The 17,857-nt window shown below is 40.9% G+C and overlaps 1 protein-coding gene across 2 annotated transcripts in view; it reads right to left on the reverse strand.

The window, feature by feature from the left end:
* The window catches only part of NECAB2 (N-terminal EF-hand calcium binding protein 2), a 304,596-nt gene that overhangs the window by 249,197 nt on the left and 37,542 nt on the right, over positions 1-17,857 (reverse strand). The window lies entirely within an intron of this gene.

The following is a 17,857-nucleotide window of genomic DNA, read 5'->3' on the forward strand; positions in this document are numbered from 1 at the left end:
TCAGCCCAGGGCCCGATCTAAGACGGGGAAAATTGGGAATTCTGCCCTGAAATAGGTAAAGGCTTGAGGGGGTGCACTAAAAGAGACCACAAAGGGGACAAAGCTGCAGCTAGCCCTGTAACTATGACCCATACTAAATACCAAATCCTATTATTCCTAGTATGTCTGCATATTCTAAACCTGCCTTATTAGGGAACAAGTTTACAAAAATAGACTTCCAACCAATTAGGCAATAATTTGCTATATTATAAAGGACACTCCAGACCATTTACAATGGACTTTGATTGCCTTTACTTATCCAGGGATTTACCCCCACTCCCAAAGGATGACCTTTAAAATGTCAGACTTCTCATTTAAAAAGCAACAGCATTTTTTTAAGTTTTAAGCATTCATTTGATATTTGAACCATATAATAGAATTGAGCTGAAGACAAAGTGCTTTGCAAGATGCATCCCCCACTGTTCAGTTTCCCTTTTACCTTTATTTCGACAGAAATCTCAGCATTTATCCTCTTTTTGTCTGCTCACAGTGCTCCCCTTACGTGGTGTGTCATTCCACAGTTTAATATTCCTTAATACATATGTACTCAGTCTATAATTTTCTTTAACTTTAAATATCCTTTTAGTTAAATATTGGGAGACATTTTCCTCCAGTTTTCAGCCATTGTATTAAATTACTTTTGACTGCAATTCTTTTTGTAAGATCTAAACTCTGCTGTTTTACATCATCTAGATTATAGAGTTCAGGGAAGATACAACAGCCTGTTTCCTTTTTCTGAAAAATAGTTAATCTTTTACATTTGCCATGCTTTACCAAGTAATGCTTTCCATTTTTATCACATATTATAAAAAGCATTTTTTCCTGTATAGTGTTTAATACACATTAAATAAGCCTCAAACCACCACAGTGGAAGTAGAAAAGTATGATTACACCCATTTTACAGCTGGATAAATTTAACCATATTGAGAAACTGATATAACTAAGGACACTTTGGTGGCAAAGCCAGGAATATAATCCATAAGTCCTGAGACCTAGTCCCCACTCTAACCACTATAACACATTCTCTTGCCAAATCCAAGCATTTAAAAATCCTGAGTCAGGGTCCCACCCCGCCGCCAAAATCAGGAGATTTTGAAAATTAATACATTTGGGATCTTTATTTGTCTTTAGATTTTGAGCCTTTAGCATTCATATTTCCTAGCTTCTTTCTGCAACCATGGAGGGACTAGATATTTTTAATGGAAATTCAGAGTTTCACGTAATCACATGACTCCGAGAGCTGGGGCTTTAAAATAAAAATGCTAAATGTCCTGCGAGTTGTAGTAAAGTCACAAAAGTTGGCAACACTGCCTTCTCCGTGATTTGAAAGCTCCCTTAACTTTCTGCACTATTCTTCCATTTATAAGCAAAAGCACAATAGTAACACTGTACAAGCTTACAGCACTCTGCGATGGGTATAGAAGCAAAAGCAGCTGCTATTGCACTGTATCTGTGGATTTCTTGCATATGATTATTTCAGGCATTCAGATAGCACCACATATTATTGGACCAAGTACTTGCTGTGCATCCTTAATTCTTATTAAAGTCTGCAGTTTGCAGAATCAGACCTATTTTTAGTACTATAATATTGTATGAACAATAATGTAGGCAACTGGCACTATAGACAACTGTAGCTGTTAAACAGATTTAAGGCCTGATCTTGTCCCCATTGGAGGGAATGGGATTTTTGCCACATTGGGAGTAGAAGCAGTCCCTTGGTATTTTACCATTTCATAATTAAATATAAGATGCATTATGTTTTCTGATAGGCACATCTTATATAGAATAGGAGAGCAAGGTTTTACTAATATCACAAAGGTAGTATGATAAATATGCTGGTCTTGACTGACAGACTTCTCAAAATCTTGGAGGTCTTCTCATGTAATGTAAAGTTTGTAAGGAGGTGGGGGGGGGAAAGGACAAAGTTTTGGTATTGAAATACAGAAGTAACAAACATAGTAAGATACTGACATTCCCTAATGGATAATAAGATGTTTGAGAGCCAACAACTAGTCATCTAGATGAGCAATGCATTTCAGTGATTAAGAGAAAGCCTTCTAGAAAGGAAAATGAATCACTCGTATATTAATTAGTGGACATGGTGCAAAACGGTGTCTCACTTCCCACACGATAGGAGAATACATAACTGAATAAGCAAAGCAAGCAATGTGTTTAAGAGATGCAGGGACAGTATGGGGTTTTATAGTAAAATGGATTGTACTGATGGACAGCAACGCTGCATAAAAATATCCAGTATCAGATATGCATGAAAAACACCCATTCTGATCACGGATGACAACAGTATGCAAAAGTGTGGTTCCTTTTAGATCCTCAGGGGAAGGGACCATCAACTGATTCCTTGGGGCTGAGATTATTTCACTTGAAACCACTCTTGTCTGTGTTTCATCTACATAGACTTGGATCTGGGGTCTAACTGAACCAGTAATTTGACATTATGACACACTAACACTTCTACTTTGGCTCCATCAGGTTCGCAGAAGCTAAACTTTTACGTTTCTTTTTAGAAAATTAAATAAAACTTTAAAATTAAACATATAACTTAAAAAAGCTTTCTGGCAGTAATGAAAACCTTTTGAATGTGACCCACTGCAGTGCTATTGTCCTAAAACTGCAGTCAGACTGCCTGAAACGAAACCTCTATGGGAGGGGCATGCTGTCTCATTCATCTCAATGTGGTATTAACCTTGGAAGCCAATGATGTCAATATTGGATGAGATTTGCAAAAGCACTTAAGTGATTTAGGAACACAAGTCCCAATATCTTTCAATGAGTCAAGTCACTTAGTTGTTTTTGAAAAATCCTACCCATAAATATCAATATTAACTGTTAGACTGATGATCATTTTAGCAGAAAAGTTAAGCTACTGAGCAGAACGCCATAGAGTCGAATCCTATGTCTAATCCCTGCAGGAAGACACAGAAATGGATGTGTCATTGCCTTAGCTGCTGGCATTTCATCTTCTACTGTAAAAATCACATGACTCAAAAGGACAATTGTTCACATCCCCCAACATATGTTATTTGATAACCCCCAGATCTGAAAAGGGCCAGAGTGATAATGAGGGAAAACAGACACACAGATGATTTATATCTGTTCCTGGCCAACTGCCTAAATGTAGACTTCGAGAACAAATTTGTTCTACAATTGCCTGGCACAAATTACTAGCGAGTTTCAGGGATTATTTGCAGCAGCCTATTTGTTCTGGACTCCGTTTTTTTCTTTATTTAATTTTACCAGCTATAATAAAACCGCTTTGATCAATAAGAATTATGAACAAAGGATACATACATTAAAAGATTCCAACTGCATCAACGGTCCCCCTGCTCCTCTGCCACGTCTGAGAACAGGCTTATTAGCTAGCAATAAATGTCTGCTCACAAACATGGGTGGGAGGAAAGTGCACTGAGGTGGTGATTTTCCTTCCTTGCTTTGCTGTTAAGCTCTGCTCTCCCTTACATTTGCTGTCCCCCTTTACTGGTGGTGCTGTCCCCAGTTTTGATCCCAGTTAAATTGCAAGAAACAATACACAAGGGTGAATAAACCAACCTCTGGAAGCCCTAAGTGTACATCACATCTCCCAGCTCTCATAGATGTACCCGCACTAGCTCTGCTTGAGCTAGCACCTAAAAATAGCAGTGTGTCGACAGGGTAGCACAGACATCAGCTCAAGCTAGATCAGGAGTTTTTGGGACAAATTTTTTGGTGGTCTCAGAGTGCTGGTGTCCGCTCTCACACTTTTCCCTAAAATACTTCATTAGCTTTAGGAAAAAATAAATATGCACATCTACACATCCAAATCATTGTAATTTATTTATTGCTAGCTAATAAGCCTGTTGGGAAAAGTGATATTAAACATACATAAATCACTTTTCACAGCAGACTTACTCAGCCCTGGCAAACCTGGGGACAAATTAGCCCTTAATGGGGCGGGGGGAGAGAGGGTGGGAGGAGGACCAAGGGAGGCAGCAGGGGGCTGCAACCTGAAGCTGCGCAGCCGGGAGCCCAGGGCTGGAGCCCGGAGTCTCACAGCCAGAGCCTGCCCTCCCCTCCCCCCGCAACCTCAGGGCTGAAGTTCAAAGCCTCAGCCCCACCGCACCTGGGAAGGTGGGGAACTCACCGCCTGCCTGCTTCTCCAGCGTTGTGTCCCAGGTGTCTCCGGGGGAGCGGGGGGGGGGCAACCCCTGCTGGCAGCCCCAGCAACCAACACCAAGGCAGTGCATCCAGGAGTACCAGGAGGGGAAGGGGCCGCTGCTCTGCTCTCCCGCCCCATAATAGTCCAGGAGGCTGTGGCCACAAGAAAAGCCACTGGTGGCCACATTTGAGATACGCTGGGCTAGATGTCCAAGTACATACCAAGGGGGTCAGGCGGGATTGTACTCAAGTAGCTACCTGTGTCGCATGGCACTGTACAGATATGCTTGTTAGATGCCTCTCACTAAAAAAATAAATCAGATTATCAGCAGGTATAATAAAGCAGTATGGGATAGACCACCTGCCAGCTTTGGCTTTCCCCACACCACTTCATGCTCATAGTATAGAATATCACACAATGGTTGCAAAGGAGAGACCTTCGTAGTATGGGAGCAAGATGAAAAACCCTTTAAAGTGTTTTGAGGCTGAATTTCTGCAAGAGGTGTCACTTTAGAGGGACAAATTTTCAAATGCACATGCAATGCACACACACCACTGTTAGATACTGTTACAGTTATACCTCTGACCCCCTCTGTGGTCTGCTCAAGGAATGCCCTCTCACGTCCAAGGCCTCTAGCCAACATCGCTCTCTAGGCAGGGACCCACAACCCACTCACTCCTGACCATGGGTTTAGGCTTGCACTCACTGTGTTTATCCCAGCAGATGTGACTAAAAATCTACTTTGCTTTCTCTCCAAGGGCTATAAGCAGTGTATGCCAATGGTTACAAGGAACCAAACAGCACATTTATTTTCAGATAAGTGTTTTCTCTGTAAAGCTTTTCTTACGTGGCATCTCCATTACTAGAGGTTTGCAACCATGGTAGCCCATTCTGTATGATCCTCTGCTAATCTCTTTGTGGATGAATAGCCCTTACGATCCACCCTGGATATCTCATCCATCCAAGAGCTTTTTCTGCCTCATTCTTCTAACATCTTCCAGAATACCTCTTTCACTCTTGCTGTTCTAGTGCCAGCTTCAATATCCTATCTTCCACCTTCTGTAACAATGCTTCCTAAGTAGCAATCGTTTCTCATTTGCTATATGGCGGTTTCATTCACTGGAATATCGTGTGTGTTCTCAGGATCCTTGCATACCACCATAGTTTTTGCTTTGTCCACAATCAACTGTAGACTGTACATGAATATGGCAAAGAATACGATCTCCACTACCTTCAGGCCTTCTTCCGATTCAGACAAGAGCACTGTGTTATCTGCATAGCAAATGTTATCCACTCATTTTCCATTCATCTTAATACCTTCTTCAATTAACTTAATCAAACACCCGCTATAAATATTGAATAAAGTTGCTGACATTACAAAATCTTATCTCACTCCTCTCTTGATCTCTGTTAGGTTTCATTTTCATCTCCCTTTAAAGTTGCCTTCGGATTCTAGTATAATTATTTTATTAGCTGGAGTTCGCGTCCATCAATCCCTACAGATCTTAATATATTGAGCAATTTGTAGTGGTAGATTCTATCAAATGCTTTTAGGATAAAAGTCTTATGGAAAAAACACATACAACAATGAAAGGGTTTAAATGCGTATTTAGGCTCATCGGTGAGCCCCTACCCCCATCAATCCGATGGTGACCCTGACAGGTTCTAATCCTTCCAACCCTCCATGAAAGGGAACCTTCTGTGCATCATTTCCTGTCCTAGCCTTCCAATCCCAACTGCACATGCCCCAGGGGGCTCGGTTACATAGATTAATATTTGGACAAAATTAATGGGACAAAATGAAATACTCACTTTAGTGTGATGGGTGTGGCAGCTGCTTGGGTACTAGTACATTCCCCCCATCTTGAACCTGTGCTGTTTATTTCCCTCTCCCCAAGTGAGGGACTTTAGCATTAATATCAGATCTTCTCGTGGCCTGCGGTGCTCATGGCTATTATCTCTTCAGATCACTTTGCAGTTTAACTTTGTCCTCTTGCATATTTCCTGTTCCCTACTATTGGTGTCCCAGGCAAATTTGATCATAGTAGTCTTTGCAACAGTGTAAATATCCAACAACAAAAACTATCTTAACATATTTCCCTACTGTGTAGCAACCCAAGAAGGTACAGACATGCAAGGGAGCTTTGCATAAAGATTGATGCATGTGCAGTTGAAATACGTGGCAGTCCAGCTATTCTATAGGGTTTAAATTATAACGTTTCACCATTAGTGGTAGCTTCATGAACCACTTCCAAGTGCCACGTGATTAGTCCACGCTTCACAGAACCCAGTCTGAGAACCACCAGTTTTATCCCATGGCTTGTGATAATACTCACATTTTTTGGCTTGTGATCTGAAGTATCTAACAGCTCCCTAAATGTTTCACAATGCCCTTTGCTACCTGTTGTCATGCAATGGAGACACACTTGCTATGTGGTGCCCAATTAAGCATCGCAGCCCAGCTTCTGCGTTTGGAAAGGATATTTCTTTAAAAGTCATACTCTGCTAATCAAATGGCTTTTCAAAGCCTGCAACTGAAAAAAAAATCATCCCTTGCTCCCTATCGTCCGCAACTGGTAACAAGGCTATTAAATTTGCCAGCCATAACAATGTCCCATTTGCTCCTGTTGCTCCTGAAGGCTCTAATGAGGGCTACGGAAGAAAAAACACGTCTACCAACGCACAGAGAAAAAAAACTGGGTGCTTTGGGTTAACGTTATATCTGAAGCCTTAATTGGTGTACTTCAAAGTGAATCTGGAGTGTTTGAAAAACACTGGCCTCCAGATCAAATAGCCTGCTCCAAATTGCTGGGCTAAAATATAACCTCTACTCCATGTTTTCTGTCTTGTTCTATAGGGGAGATCCAGACACGGTTGTCAGTCTCTGTCTCTCTTCCTGTTTTAAAGGATTTCAAATGCTGGCCAGACCATTAATGACTGACACTGATGCCGGCAACAGCAACATTCAAACGATGTTTCTGAGAAAGGATCAATGATCCTTCCAGCAAGTTTGCACATATTTAGTTCGCCCCCCCAAAAAAAACAGATCAAAGAGGGAGGAAGACAGACAGAAGTGGAGGGTGGGAGGACAGAGAGGAAGGAGTAGAGCAAAAATCCTGGCAATGGAAATGCATGAAAAATGGAGTATACAGAGTATAAAAGACGCTTGTGTGTGTGCTGTTTGAGGGCATTGTGAAGCCAGATGTTCAAACCAGTGCTCTGGTTTATCACCTGGCTGATTACAGGCAGGCATGATAGCTGTGTTTCCACTGTGTCTAACAATGAAGCCCTGACCTGTAATAGAGGGTCAGCCTCCCCGGACCAAATACTGCCAGGGCCGGCTCCAGGCACCAGCCTGGCAAGCAGGTGCTTGGGGCGGCTGCTCCGGAGAGGGGCGGCACGTCCAGGTATTCGGCGGCAATTCGGCCGACGGTCCCTCACTCCCTCTGGGAGCAAAGGACCTCCCGTCGGGAGCAAAGGACCTCCCGCCAAATTGCCGCCGCAGATTGTGATCGCAGTTTTTTTTTTTTTTTTTTTTGGCTGCTTGGGGCGGCCAAAACCCTGGAGCCAGTCCTGAATACTGCAATGTTACTTGCCATATTTCCCAAGACAAAAGCTCTAAGCAAAATCATGCGAGCTATTCCAGAACAGGGCTGTAGAAGTACCAGATATCTCCATCCACTAATACCGTGCCACTCAGTGCACATAAAGGATTAGTTGCATGTATGCACTCACTCTCTCTCTCTGGCGCTATTAAAGGGAAACTTCACACAGTTAATACTGTTTCAATTGTAGCTGTTTTGGCAAAGCTGGGAGTCCTAATGTAGACAGTTCTTTAGATCGGATACGCTTTTCGGTAGTGTTAGTTAACTCTCCTGTGAATTAGACTTGATCATACGGTGGTGAAAACAAGGATATAAAAGGTAGCAAGAGATGTAGATAAGACTTTTGACGGGAGAAGAATGGGGTTGGGACTGAGGAAGCATTAGTGCAATCAGCTTGGGTGACTGGCCCTTATGATATAAAATATACAGTCAGAATATGAAGTGACAACTTCAGAGCTTCACCAGATACTCTGCCTTCTTTAGTTCTACTTCTCTGCTTGTAGTATTTACTTCCTGTGATTGTAAAACATTATCCATGAGTGGTTAATCCACAGTGCTGGTTTTCTATGGCTCTGGCAGAAGGGACGCGAGGGAACATGACGGGGTGGCAAATTTGACAAGAGGTATTTAATTCTCTTATGTCACCCGGTGGCATGCAAATGCTTATAGTCTGGCGATTAAACTGGGAGGGCTTTGGGGCTGGGATTTCCAAAGGAGACTAAGGTTATGCTAACGCTGCATCTGGGAGTATGCTTCCCAACATGAATAGACAGACACACTCAAGCTCTGATTGAAAATAGCAGTTTGGCCACAACAGCACAGACAAGAACTTGGGCTAGTTGCCAAAGTACAGTCCCACCCGACCCCCCCTGGGTACGAATTCAGTGGCTAGCCAGAGACACTGTCCATGTTCCTGTGGCCACACTACTATTTTTAATGCACTAGCTCAATCAATCAGAGCTAGTGCACGTCTGCCTACCCACACTGGGAAGCGCCTTTCCAGCTGCCGTGTAGATGTACCTAAGGGAGTTTGGCTCCCAACTTCCATTGCATTTCAATGGGGTCCAGATGCCTACCTCCCTTAGGTTGAAAATCCCAACCTTGAAGAGTGAGAGCAGTAGAAATATCATTTTGTTCCAGCATCACATAGAAGTATCAAATTGGTCAATAATAAATGCTGAGCACTTTTTTGCAGCGCTTATAATAGATTTTAAGTCCATAATGATCATCTAGCCTGACCTACTGAATAACCATAAAATTGCACCTGGCAATCTCTGATTGAGCTACTAGCAGATCTTTTAGAAAGACATGCCAACCTAATTTAAATATGCATCATATATCTAAAATTGCTGTGCAAATATGTACTAATCAAGCACTTGGTAGGATAACCCAACATATTGTGGAAATAACTTAAAAGGGGATTGTATGAAGTTCAGGGTTTGAAACAATTAAAGATGATCCCGACATTTCCCCATTGCAACAAAGAGAATTACACTTCCCCAGTTTTGTAATGTGCTTTGCAACAAAATGCAACACATTATCTGTAAGTCAACAAATACTGTTAGATTCTGATCAGCCTTCATCACAGAAGGTCCTAATGGGTTTATGCATGTTTACATGGCCTGATTCATCACTGTATTACTTCTACTTTATGTGGGCAGTTTTGGGCAACACAACACTTTTAAACAGTTTTATTTAGGGCTGATGATTCACCTAAGACATCAGTGAAAGGGGGAAACCTGGACCGATTCAGACATGTGAGAGGCAATGACCAAGTGGAATGCTAACTGCCTTGCTCTGGAAGTTATGTATTTTGTTGTTGAGCAGTATTTCATTACAGAAACATATAAGCAAGAAAACAAGAGGCTTCTGGGATTTTCACAATGGTATCACAGGTGGAAAACACCCTCCCTCCCACCAGGTATCGGAACATTGTGACAATTACAGACACTCCAGCAAGGTCTGAGGAAGTTTGAAATGTCTGGGGGAATGACATCAAGACAGGTTGCATTTTACTGAAAAAAAAATCGATATGTATGTTGGTTGATTGGTTCCCAATCTACTCTTCCTGCAAAGGAATTATAATTGTGACCTAAAGCCATGACTGTTCTGGCAAGTACTGACTCCATCTTTGAGGAGACAAGACTTGCTTTCCTGTAAGATTACAAAGAGCAATAGATTCCATAAGGATAATTCATAATATAGGTGAATCAATTTATTTTTAAATTTCCTTAGCTAATCAGGGGCTACTTTACAGGTCCTTGCGGTAAGAATGTATTGTGTGTGAAAAGCTAATTCACATAAGTTTCCTATGCATTTTCTCCTGTTCCTTAAAATACATATGTTTTATGCTAGTTTGCATGGAACCAGACTATTCTATTAAGAAAGTGAAGACTAATACATTTTCAGGGAGCATATTAAATATGTGCCATTCATGCTGTAATAAATGAATTCAGTGGTTAATTCTCTTTTCTCGGTTTTGTGGAGCTAGTTTAAAAATACAGAAGGATTTTGGGGAAACTTTTCATTCATCCCCCCGTCCCCTTTATTTTTTAATCAAAACTTGACATTTCAATTAAAATTGTTATTGAAGTTTGAAAAGTTTTAACCAGCTCAACTAATTAGGGGAACAAGGAGTCATAGAAACTATCCCGACCCAGACAGTGTAGATTGGATGCAAGGAGGGATGGACGCACACAAGGCTTGTTCCCATGAAGTGCTGAGAATCCACAACTCCCCTCAACTTCAACAGAAGTTGCCAGCAGGCAGCACATTTTAGGGTCTGGCCCTTAATGAAAGAGAGCAAATTACCTTTTTTCATCCTCCTTTCACTCCAATATTTGTCATATATTTTAGCCTGGTAGCAGTGTTTGTCTATCACCTCATTATCTTTCCCTTTTGTCACCATAACACTACACTGTAGCCAGGTAACACACTGTACGGTGGACCATTTTCAGATCTGGATGCCTTGATAGTCCATATTGCATCAAATTCAAGGTCTTGGTCCTCATCTCCAAGATGACTGATGGTCTAGAGATCACTTAAAGTTCCAAGATGAGGACCATAGTTACACCTCTGCTCTTCAGGCACAATGGAACCCCTCTGCCACAAAGAGAAAGCTTGTTTGTGAAGGAGACTCAGATTTCTCAGGGGCCAGTGGAATGTACTCTGTGCCTCGGATTAATTTTAGGGTGCAAAGTGCACTAGTCATAGGCAACAGGTTCTCTCTCTTGGCAGCTGCATAATTTAACAGAGGAGATTGGTGAATCACAGAAATAGAAACATACAGGCTTTATTTATCATCCAAGTAAACGAAAGCATTAATGCAACTGAACAAGAAACAAAGACATATAACAAAATACCCCCTGGATCATGCACACTGCAGCCTTAGCCTGGCACAAGATAAAGCAATTCTCCAACATTGACACACTTAAACCCTTATCGAGACTGGTAACAAAGACAAAAGAAAAAATAAGTGGAGATCACCACAAGGTTGTTCTTACTCAGGTTTCCACCATTTGGTCATCCCTGGTGTCCCAACTAGGGGTCAGTCTGACCATCTTTTATATACCTTTTTCCTTACATCCCCCACTCAACCAGGAGCATATTTGATTTAGGTCTCAGCCCCTTTGCCCATGTTTGTTATTCCAGGGGACCATAATTCAGGTTACAATTGCTAGCAAAAACTACTTGCGTCATACATTTCTTAATGGTTCTCTTTTGTAAATGTGGTTTCTCCATGGTTACATATACCCCAAAATTTGTTATTTTAAGTTTCTGTGTTGTACTTGTTTATCACAAACTACATATTGCAAAATCTTATGACCGCAAGTCAATCACTTGTGCTAAGCTTTCTACTAGGTCTTGCTTAGGCCTCAGCCTGTTGCCAAGCCTAAATACTCATATTATACGTCCTCCTATTTGCATTTCAGCTATTTTAGATTATTAAAAGCAACCTTGCACATAAAATATAAACTGACCTTGACCCCATGAAATCAGGTGATGGGTCACAGGTCAATAACTCCCACAGGAACAAAGAACCATCATTGTCCTCCTCACTTCCTTTTCCAATCACAAGATGTCCTTTTACCTTTACTAATAACCCAACAAAACAATTCTCCCCCTGTGACCGATACTAGGCATATCACTTAATGCACTACTGGAAATTGCTCATATACCTCTGTGATGGACTAAGAGTGAGAACCTAAATAGAACAAGTACCCAACTCCTGCACTTGGGCATTGAGATATTATAGTATTCTCCAGGAGGGGCCCTCAGCTCTGAAACGAGCTCCTCCACTGCTCCAAAACAGCCCAGGTCTGGTGAACTACCAGACTCGCTGCAAGGTGTGTCTATTAGAGTCTGCAGCTTTGGCTTGCAGTTTGATGAGAGTGGGGAGCTGTATGTTCTACAGGTGGTTTAGAATTTTTATTTGCAATTTACAACACAGAGGCCTCAGTGTCTTGGATTGGCCCCTTTTCAATAAGTACATTCGGATGTGAGTGCTCCAATACTGGGTAAAGATGTCCTATAAAAGAACTAAGATTTAAAAAATTAGACTCTCCATAGTCTTCATATTCACGGTACATTTCCATTCCAGCATTTGTCTTCTGCTTCGTGAAGTGTCAGCTGCTTACAACCACTGAAGACCTATACAAGTGCATTTCCAATTGGATCTTAAATTAGAAAAAGAAGCAATTGAAGTTTTATATCTATCTAGTGAACAATTACAGTACTAAATTCAAATCAAGCAATTTTCTGAAAGCACTTCAATAAATTATCTGTGTAATTAGCAGTAGAAGTCTGCTATTTTTAAACTCTGAACAATGATAAAATGAATTTTTTGTACCGTATGTTATAATGCAGATGAGGATGGTGCTAATTTCTTGGTTTTCAAGATGAATTATGGCAAACAAATATACGAGATGAGACACTGAGCAAGCAACAGAAAAGAGAATGTATAGAATAGGTATGGGTACACATAGAGCCTAAGGAGACAAAGTGTGATGTGATGTACTGACTTTATCACATTGCTTTCTATAGCTGACAGGACTCAAGTCCTAACTATTCCTGATCTTAAATGTATCATCTGGCCTCTGATTTCTTCAGACAGTGAATTTATGGCCCAAATAGTCTATCTTGGACACAAATTGAATCTGTTTTATCATCCAAGTTGCTTTTGATCTTAGCAAAGGTTGGTTCCCAAGCCCATTCTTTAAGCTCCCATGACTACACTAAAGACTTGGTTGAAAGGGAACAATAAAGATTTCAGCTTAATAAAGACTACCTACTTATTAACACTAAATTTAGACAATATGTACTTCCCTCCCTCTTAACGTGTAGATTATTACAAGATTGGAAGTTATATAACCAACATCTTATATATCCTGAGATCTATTTATGTTCAGTCTCTGAATTTAAAACTTCCTTTCAGCTTCCTCCACCTGATTTGCATATTAACTCAACATTAACGGTGATCACCCCTTCAGCAGTGTGATATTTCCCCTACTACTTTGTACAGCCACAAACTTACTTTGGAATCTGCCTTCTTTCCTAAGTTTCTTCTATTGTCATTGGCTCTTGTTTAACAGAGACGAGAACAAATCACTAAAGAAACTGTGATGAATGGTTAAGCCTGCTAGGTAATACTCACCTAAGAACCTGGCAGGTGGCTGTTTTATGGGTTTCTTTGGCCACAGCTTATATCCTCACAACACGGAGACTAGATCTAACCATTTTTAGGGGCTCTCATCTTTTCTGAAGTCGTTGAGGTACCAGTTAAGCCTCAGAATCACAAGGAGTAGCACCCAGGTCTGTTCTTCCAGGCACCCATTTCTAGGACTTCTCACCACCTCCTGCTTTCTTCCCTCAAGCCACAGCTATAGAAGAAGTGCAAGTTCTGCCTGCAATGCCCATTGTTATACCACAGAGTTAGTACAAATTTCTGGATGGAGGGTCCCAGCATATAATCTGAAGATAGATTGGTGGACCCAGTGGAGAGAGGATTACGTGGTGCGTAGGAAGTGAGGAAGTGAAATAGGGATGAGGAGGAAATCAGAACAGAGATGTAGCTGGGTAAAAGAACATGTAAAGCCTTAAAGAGGAGAACTTCAATTCAGTAAGACACTGAAAACCAGTGAATGGAATGACATGGTGTAAGAAATGGGGAACCATTAGTCAAGTTGTTATGACTAATTAGTGTGAATTGAGCCCTTTTTACGTTCATGCACAGATCTCAGTCCCTGCAAGTTATTTGCAGTTCCTTAAAGCCAGTCAAAAAAGACCACAAAAAAGTGAGAAAACTCAAAATTACAAAAATGGATACATTTTTACTAGCGCTGCAGTTCGTACCTAAAGGAATACTTTATACCAATATATTTAAAATTAAGGATGGTCACATGGAGTATCCATGGTATGTGACTGGTAATTTACATCACACACTATTGTTGGGCCCCATTGTACTAGGGGCTGTATGACCACATGAGGAAGCCATTTTTTGCCTGAACTCTTAGCATCTTTATCCCAGGTATGTGTGTGTGTGTGTGTATATATATAAAATATACACACACACATATATAATATATATATATATACACACACACACACACACAAATAATCTAATTGAGGCACAATATAATTTTCTTTTACCTATGAAGCTTTGGTTTATGAATTATGAAGACCATGCCATCATCCATACATATAACTCAGCTGTCAAGCCCCTGCATATTATGCCAGATTTTCGTTAACTTCCATGATCAACTTTTATCAACAAATCTACCTTGGAAAAACAAGCTGCCCAATTTTCACTCTTATCAGCTAGGTAATTAAAGAGGCTATAATTTCCATTCAGGAGGTTCCTATAACATACCTTTGATACTTAATAAATTGAACCCAGGACTGCGAGATATACCTGAAGCTTTTATTTACTTTGCATTGCTTTTTTGCTGGTTATCACCAATGCCTTATGTTACCTCTGTGTGTTACAACTTTCTTGGTACATGGAACTGACAAATTACAAAAGCCTGAAAGACAGCTGAGGCAGAAAGGAAAAGAAAACAAGCAACCAGGAAAAAAAAATAATTTGCTGACTAAAATATACCTATATGGAGAGTTGCCTGATTCACATAGGCAGAATGTTTGTACAGTACATCTGGATAGATTCGCTAATGAGATTTGTTATCCCTGTCACATATAGCAAAGTAAAGATGTTACCTGTTTGTGAACAATAGCACTTCAGATACTCATATCACTTAAACTGTCAGGTGCTTACTATAGAGTTTGTACCATTGGGATCAGGGCCGGCTCCAGGCACCAGCCCAGCAAGCAAGTGCTTGGGGCGGCCAAGGGGAAGGGGCGGCACGTCGGGCTCTTCGGCGGAGGGTCCCTGTCCCTCTCGGAGGGAAGGACCTGCCGCCGAATTGCCACCGAAAAGAAAGCGGCGCGGTGGAGCTTGCTGCCGATCGTGATCACGGCTTCTTCTTCTTTTTTTCCGCCGCTTGGGGCGGCAAAAACCCTGGAGCCCATCCTGATTGGGATAGAACACCCTTCCTCATTCCATACATCACCTTTGATTCAAGCAGATACTTGTGTTTAACTATTTAAACACTAAGGGACAGAACCTCAACTGGTGTAAATTAACATAGCTCCATTGTCTTAACTGGCACGACATCAACTGATATTAGCTGAGGAGCTGGCATTTTAGATGACTCCTTGCATTTTGTTTTTAACCTTGTTGATAAGAATAGAAAAGCTAGTTCGGATAAAGTACCCAACATTCACCCTAAACTCAAACAAAATGTATCAGTTAGAAGCGTCAAAATATGACAGTTTTCCTTTTATTCATGTTGGTGCATCTCTGCCTTGACTGGAGTTTAGCCTTTGAGGAGAAGCAGAATCACCAAAACATCACAAGAAAGGCAAATTGCATAGTATTTTCACCCAATGGATAGCATAAACCGTGTGCCAGTTTCATGTCCATACCTGTAGCCTCAGACAAATATCCAGACAATCTCTGAAAAAAGACTAACTTAAGGCTGACAGTCCTATTTACCCCACATATTTCTCCAGAACATCATGTGTAATAGTACAATAAAGCTCCTTCAGCCCAGAAATGCTCTACATTTTTCTTTGTCCTATCAGGTATGTTTTACAGTCAGCCAACTATGGAAAGCCTCTGCCTGAATGTGTTCATATTGCTCTGTTCTTGTGGATTAAAAAGAAATAATCTATGGGTCCTGTGATGTTGCATCCCCATAATGCTGTATGGAAATATGCTTATGAATGTAAATATGACATGACTGGAATATGTTTTATGCTACATGTGCCATGTAACAAATCTCTGTAAAGGTTATGATCTACTGAATACATTCCTCCTATTTGTATGCATGTATCATTTTTGTATTCGAAGTTATGAATATTGGCTATGTACTTGTTTAATTTTAAGTAGCCTCAGTGAAGCAGTTGGTCAGCTTCCTGAGAAAAGACTATTCTCAGTAAGTGCCCAATCAAGAACCACTTAAGCCAACAATGAACTTGGAGATGCCAATCCACATCTGAGCTTTCCCAGGAATGTGGCTTGGCTGGTAAGGAACTCAGTCATCCATGGACATGTGACTTGCCCATGTGACTCCAAAACTCCATTTTGTAGCTGGATTCTACACAGGGGGAGGGAGGGGTGTCCACCCACAAGAGAAAGTCTATTTAAACCCCTGGGAGACCCCACCATTTTGTTTTCAGCTGGCTCAAGAGATAGCCTCTCCAAAGGATACCTGAAAGAAACTGGAACAAAGGACAGTAACCATGGGGTGTGTGAATGATTGCTGGACCCAGACTAGAAGGAGACTAGTCTGTAAAAGGAAGTTTACTGGAACACCACTGAGGGTGAGGTTTTATCTGTATTCAGTTTTCTTACTGTATTAGGCATAGACTTCCGTGTTTTGTTTTATTTTGCTTGGTAATTCACTTAGTTCTGTCTGTTACTACTTGGAACCACTTAAATCCTACTTTCTGTATTTAATAAAATCACTTTTTACTTATTAATTAACCCAGAGTATGTAATAATACCTGGGGGGTGGGGGCAAACAGCTGTGCATATATCTCTATCAGTGTTATAGACGGTGAACAATTTATGAGTTTATATTTATAAGCTTTATACAGGGTAAAACGGATTTATTTGGGGTTTGGACCCCATTGGGAGTTGGGCATCTGAGTGTTAAAAACAGGAACACTTCTTAAGCTGCTTTCTATTAAGCTTGCAGTTTATGGGACGTGGTTCAGACCTGGGTCTGAGTTCGTGGCCAGCAAGCATGTCTGGCACAACCAGGCAGGGTTCTGGAGCCCCACGCTGGCAGGGAAAGCAGGGGCAGAAGTAGTCTTGGCAGCCCCAAGTGGGTTTCTGTGATCCATCCCGTCACAAGTTCTTCATTGATTTTTAAAGTATTTGGTTACAGTCAGCATGTTATTGCCCTATGAAATTGGCTTTATAATGTATTATATTAATTTTGTGAAGCTCTTTGTGGGACAGGCATGAAATAATGTGATTGTTAAGTTCTTAACAGCAAAAGAGGCCAGGCAGTACAATTGTTAGAGAAAAAAAAGATGTGATTGCAAGGCGATGGTGTAGACATGACCTTGTTTGCAGCAAGATGCCCAATCAGCACATTACACAGCAGATTTTGTTACAGTAGTTAAGGACACACAGTTTCTTGCCTTCGGAATGTATTCTCTTCAGGTTGTTATTAAGCCATAAACCCGATATTGCTTTTTGGAAGAAATAAAGCTGGTTAAAATCCATCAATTGGTTGCATTCTCAGGACACAGTAAATAAGGGTACATTGATCAGTGCAACAGAGTTTGGACCAGTTCTTACCCCTGCAATAAGGAGACCCTGGGCATGAAGTCCTAGCAACAGTAATGTGAAAAGGTTTTATTAAAAAAACACAATACCAACAACTTAAATTCTCATATCTATCAAATAAGTTAATTAAAATAGCTGCAGATACTACAGCTGCATATGACTCCTTCTGACAGAATTGTAGTTTTATAAACACACATTTAATGT

This window comes from Chrysemys picta, chromosome 14 (genome assembly GCF_011386835.1).
Source record: "Chrysemys picta bellii isolate R12L10 chromosome 14, ASM1138683v2, whole genome shotgun sequence".
NCBI lineage: Eukaryota > Metazoa > Chordata > Testudines > Emydidae > Chrysemys > Chrysemys picta.